Source organism: Zonotrichia leucophrys, chromosome 1A (genome assembly GCF_028769735.1).
Source record: "Zonotrichia leucophrys gambelii isolate GWCS_2022_RI chromosome 1A, RI_Zleu_2.0, whole genome shotgun sequence".
Lineage (NCBI taxonomy): Eukaryota > Metazoa > Chordata > Aves > Passeriformes > Passerellidae > Zonotrichia > Zonotrichia leucophrys.
Window position 1 is genome coordinate 59,297,507 of NC_088170.1, and position 6,000 is coordinate 59,303,506.

A 6,000-nucleotide genomic window follows, 5' to 3' on the forward strand; every position below is an offset into this window, starting at 1 on the left:
TAAGTAGTAAAACTAGATTTTTTTTCTTTATCTCTCAGAATATGGTATCTGCATTGAAGAAGATAAATAATGAAGTCCAGACACAAATAATAATGAAATCACGTAAGCAGTTAAAATACTTTGATTTCGTTCTTGGACATTAAAAGAGCCTAAACTCTGATTTTGGTGGCTCAGGTTTTACAGCATGTTGCATCAGACTCATTAGTAAAGCTTTGTGCACTTACAGCAGAATTTGCATCTTAGAGGTTTTGAATAGAAATGCAGATAGCAATTTTTCCATCTACTTATGAGAAGAGTCTATGATTCCCAGAAGTCATTTTTTTTTCCCTTTATACATAGGATCTAATAAGAAAAATATCCTCTAGTAATAAACCATCTTGTGTATTTTATGTAGATTTAGGAAAGCTAATTAAAGAAAAATACATTCAGTAACGTTACTGGCTGTAACCTTCAGAACTGTCCATCCTGAAGAATTTTCACTGCTTCACTGAAGATACTGGAATTTATTTTTGCCTCAGAGCTTGTAATTTTTCTACCACAAAGTCCAGTCTAGATTTGGTGTGCTACAGCCTCTCTAAAGCAACACTGGGAGGGAATAAAAGATGAAGGAATCTTCTAATCTGCATGCATCATATTTCCTTTAAGTACTGCCATCTTCTGTAATTAATACAAACTGCAAATGAAGTTATGCACAATTCCTGTTGTGAGAGAGGAGAGCAGGAATTGATGTAACACCTCCTGGAAAGATTGCATTATGAGTATCTGATGTGAAAAGATGCAATAAATTATATAATTTTTTGAGAAATAAAGTGCTGTAAGAGTCAGAGTAAAAATCTGTGTAGGTTTGGCCATTAACTACACTCCTCTGCATTCTTATGTAACTGCCTTTTTACACTTTTTGAGGACATCACTGTAAAAGCAGAGTTTCTTTGGGCTGAGACACAGAGAGCAGAGGGGTCAGAGGTGTGAGTGTGCCATTGCTGTTTTTCTGGTTCCTAAGAAAAAAAGAGCAGTACCCTAAGGCACTTTTTCTCTAAAAACACCAAGATGTCTGTTGTGATTCACTAAGGAATAACTGCTTTGGGATGCTTCAAAACTGGTTTTTAAGTGAAGGATGCAAAATTGTTCTTTCCAGAGATGCAATGAATCTAGCTGACACTTTAATATGTTTATTAAAAGGCATGAGGCAGATGAAGCAGTAATAAATATCCATGCAGAGAAAGATCATGCATGTCTGTGGGATGAGATCCAGTTAAAAGCATCTTTGAAAAATAAGTGAAGATTCATTGGTTTCTCCAAAGCACTAATGAGACATTTTTGAAAATTACTATAAAGTGACACACACTGAAGGGAAATGCATACAAACCAATTTTATTTCTTACTTTGATCTCCAAATGTCCAGAATACAGCTTGAAGAAACATTTTGTTCTCTCTGCCTTCCAGCAAAGTGTAATCTCTTTTAGGTTTGAGGTGTTTTGACCTAGTGCTGGTGTCTCCTCAACACTCCTCAAACAATTCATTACTTTCCCCTATGCATAGAAAACAGTAAATAGAGGACGGGTTAAATTACTTTTTATAAGGTATTGTGCATAAACCCCCCTAGGAATCACAATAATTGCAGCAAGGGAAAATGGTGTAAGGTGTTGTGGTATAAAATCAGAGGAGATACAGGACCACAGACCAGAGATGCTTTGGTAGGAGGTGTAGGGCCTGGATGACTGCAAGCTGAATAAACTGGAGCACTTGGGAGCTGCACTTTTGAGAGAGACATGGTGTTAATGGGGAGGTATATAACAGCATGAAAAACAATCATATTTCTATGTGGAGTGACAGCAGCAGTGAATCCTCTGATGGGAAAAAAAATTCCCAAGTTTCAGCTCTTGCAGGTCTGAGCTCTGAGAACCACAGCCCAGAGGTCAGAGAGTGGCTGCAGCACCATGCCCAGTGGCTGCCCACCATGCCCAACATTAGCCCCAGAAAGGGACTTGGGATGATTAGGGTGGATTTTTAGGCAGTAGGAAACAAAGAGAGAACTTACAAGAGAGGAATATAAACCTGAAACTGTACTGATAGGGCTTGCAATAGTCCAGGAAGAAGGTGAAGCAGGTGCAGATGCACAGCTGGAAACAGGCAGAAGTGGTTTATTAGGAGGTAGATTAATGGGAATATTGCAAAATGCAGCAGCTAGCTGGGTAAAGACCATTTTCCTGGTGAGGGTGACTCCAGAAGGGTAGGCTTTGCTCAAGACGTGCAAGCAAATTATTAAAAATGTAATGAATAAGGATGTGACAGGGGGGATGCACCATTCCTGTAATTGCCAAATGTACTGTTCATTTCTGGGTGCTGAACTCAGGGAAATGAACCCATCCCAGCTCACAGTGAGGGAAAGGGAATAGACTTATCTGAACGAGATTTCAAATTGGCTAGTGTCAGCAAGTGGTAATGAAAAGTGGAGGTGATAATAGATACCATGATAAGCAATCTGTCCAGGTAGAAGGAGATGAAAAAAAGACAGTAGGACACAGACTAAATTTTCTGATTTACTTCAGCCACTTTGTACCATGCTAATGCAAATGAAATGAAGAATCAAAACTCCACTGTATGAGGCAGCCATTTTCAGAAAAGACAAACATTTCCTGAGGGACAAAAGGAGACCTGAGTATGGCAGCAGAGCCATCAGCAGGGACTTCAGAGTAATTGGAAACCAACCATATTACTGTACAAATGCAGACAATGCTCCTGTCAGGAGCATTACACAGTGCCAGGAACACGAGGTCACTGGTGGAAGTGCCCTTTAACCTGCCCGAGAGAAGCCTTACAGTGAAGTTCTTGCACCCAGAACAGGATGTGTTGGAATGTGGTGCTACATCAGGAGGCCAGAAGGATGTAAGAGGATTTCCCTGCTGTCCTGCAGGTGCAGGATAGCTCAGCTGGGCTGCAGTGGTGACTTGAATGCACTCCAGGCTTGCCTGGAGGGTGGGTTTCACAGACCACCTCCTGCTGCTCTGCTGCATTTGACAGCAGCCAAAAATTGGTAAAGGCAGAGGAACTGATCCCTCACGCCTTGACACATGTGAGACAGAGCACACAGACAAACTGCAGTGTGATCCACTAAAGGTCAATGTGCTCTGCAGACAAAGCTGATGTTCCAGCTGCAGCTCCTCTGTCAGCACCTGATTCCACAGCACAAGACCTGCCAGTGCCAGAAACCTTTGGTAGCATTCACTGAGTTTACTGACTCAGTTAAGATTTCCATCCTCTGACAGTTGAACCATTTTGCTCACCTTTCTCATTTCCATTCCACCTCTTGCTTTGAAGACTGCAAGCAGCCAAGCCAAAAACCTTCCCCAACACTGAGACAAGTGAGTATAAGCTATGTTTGAGCTGCAGTTGACAGGCCTAGGTCCACACTGCAGCTGTAACTGCAGCAAGGAGGTGCCAGTACTTTATGAAGTTGGTACCCACTACAAAATGGGGAGATCTGGTGATGTGCTCTGCTTCTTGGACCCTGATTTTTATTCTGCATTCACATGGCCTTTTGTACACAACATACACACATGCCAGGTGTCATGGCAATTTCAAAATCAGATTTTCCACTCAATTAAGAAGGCACTAAAGAAGGCAATTAAGAAAGTATACTACCTTAAGTGAGTGAAAGCTGGCAGGAATTCAAAGATAGGGTCACTCATCACTGAGGATTCCCTTTAAACATTTCCCTTGGTGAGCCAGGCCGTGGTGGCTGTTATCCAGGTAAGCAGCACTCCAGATGGATTACCTCTGCAGACATCAGCAGTACAGCTGGATTAGGGAAGCTGTCTGCACACCAGTTCATTTCACTAACCAGCTCCTGGAAGTAAAAAACCTGGACATGTTCTAAAATGTTTATTCTCACTGTCAGACTCAGGTGCCAGCTTGCATTTCCCTGTGTAGGGCAATGTGACCTGCAGTCCCCAGTGTGGAGGTCAGCAGAGTGTGCAGAGCAGGAAAGATTCTTCTGGCATAATCCCTGGAATTTAAAAGCAACAAGCAGAGACTCTTGGTTAAGTATGGCATCCAAAATACTTAACATTCCTTTTCACAATATGGATGAATAAACTTCCTGTGAGCAATTAACTGAAGGGTGTTTTACTTAAGACAAACAGGCCAGCCAGCACTACTTCTTGTGACTCTCTTTTGTAGTTTTCCCCTTTCTTCTTCTTCAACAGAAACTGCAGGTCTAACACAGATGGTACTTCTGGCTATGGAATTGATTTTTTCTCCCACAAACCCTTCTTCCTTTTTTTTTTTTTTTGTGTCAGACTCTCAGCAAGATTTTTGCTGCCTCTCTTTCTGAAGGATGTATCTTTCTTCCTCCAAAAGGAAGATGTATCAGGGTCTCTAATTTATCTTTTGTTCTTCCACACATTCTCTTTATCTACTTTTGCTACTTTCTTTCTCTTCCTGACCCCCATTTCTTTGTGAATTCTGCCTTCAACACTTGATTTCAATTCTCTTTCAAACCAGCAGACTCCTGTTTTTGATTTCTTACTGTCTTATCTCTTCTTCATGACTTTTCCTCTTTTCCCATCTCCTTTAATTAGACATTAAGAGGAGGTTTGGAATATGGGGAAGACCATTACATCCTTTTTAAAGTGCAAAATAGTGCCTTTATATTCACAGTGAGGAGAACCACTGCAGAGTATGAGATAATCATGGTGCTGGGGGCAAAGAGATATGAAAAAAGTCATTAACTACATTGATTACTTTGTGATATTAGTAATAAAATTGGGTGTGAAAAGTTGGAAGACAGTGTGCAGAGTTACTCTCAGTGTGCATGGACTAATCCACTTACACCCAGACACGGTGTCTCTGGCAGCCCATGACAGATGTGGACATTAGCTGTGTTCAGCAGGAATATTTGGATCAAGCAGACAGACATCAGGAGGTATTGGCAGCCTCTCAGAACTACCTCCCTGACTGGTAAGAAGCCCATACAGACCTGGGAAAATATTTTCTCCAGACTGACATCAGCAGAGTGATTGAGCCAGAATGGGGAGAGGTCCCAAAACATCTTTGCACATGGACAAAGTAGGGAGAAAGTTATTGGAAAAGGGCAAAGATGGAATCTGTAAGGACATGCATGCACTGCTTTAACTGGGATGAGGTTTCATGAATAGTGCAGAGGAGATGGAATATGAGTCCACAGCTTATCACATCTCCTACTGAAATCCCATATGTTTATGGTATTTTTTCTGGACCAAAAATCAGACTGGGTTGCCACTAATACAGTAGTAAAAGCATACAGTCTTGAAACCAAATAGAAAATTTGAATAAATTTTTTAATGAAAGGAAAGCCAATGGCCAAGGCCACAGCAGTAGGATTACTTGATGAATTCATGGCTATTTTTGATAGCCTTAGTTAGAAAAAAAAGGTATAGTATAAATGGCAGAAAAATACTGCAAATGTTTGGCAAAGGACAAAACCATGGTAATTTTAGACACAAAATTACTTTGCCAGCTGCATTTGGCATTAAATATGTCACTATTATTTGGACATCATCATATTATTGTTCTTTCACAAATGACCAGAGGAATAATTCCAATCCAAGCTTCCCTCTAGAAACCTGGGGCTTTACCTTATCTCAATGCTGATTTTAAACTGATTTTAAACAAATGGAACATAAAGACAGGAGGAACATCAATTTTACAAAGCCAATTAATAAAATAGTAATAGTCAAACTTCCACCTAAATGGGTTGGAGCTCAAGTCTAGTTTGAATCTGCTGATGCTGGAAGTGAGCAGTCTCCTTGTGTCCCTTCTCATGCAGCTCTCATGAACTGATGATGACAGCAGTGACTTTCTGGCCCTCTGGGGCTCCAGACCAGCAGCTGCAGAGATGTGAGCAACAACAGCCATGGAATTTGCCACATCTGCAAGGTGGTTTGCTTTGTTAGTGCCCTGCCATGGGCTCTGTGCATGCAACCAGCACAGTAAACTGGTGGTAGGTGCTGGACATCTTCA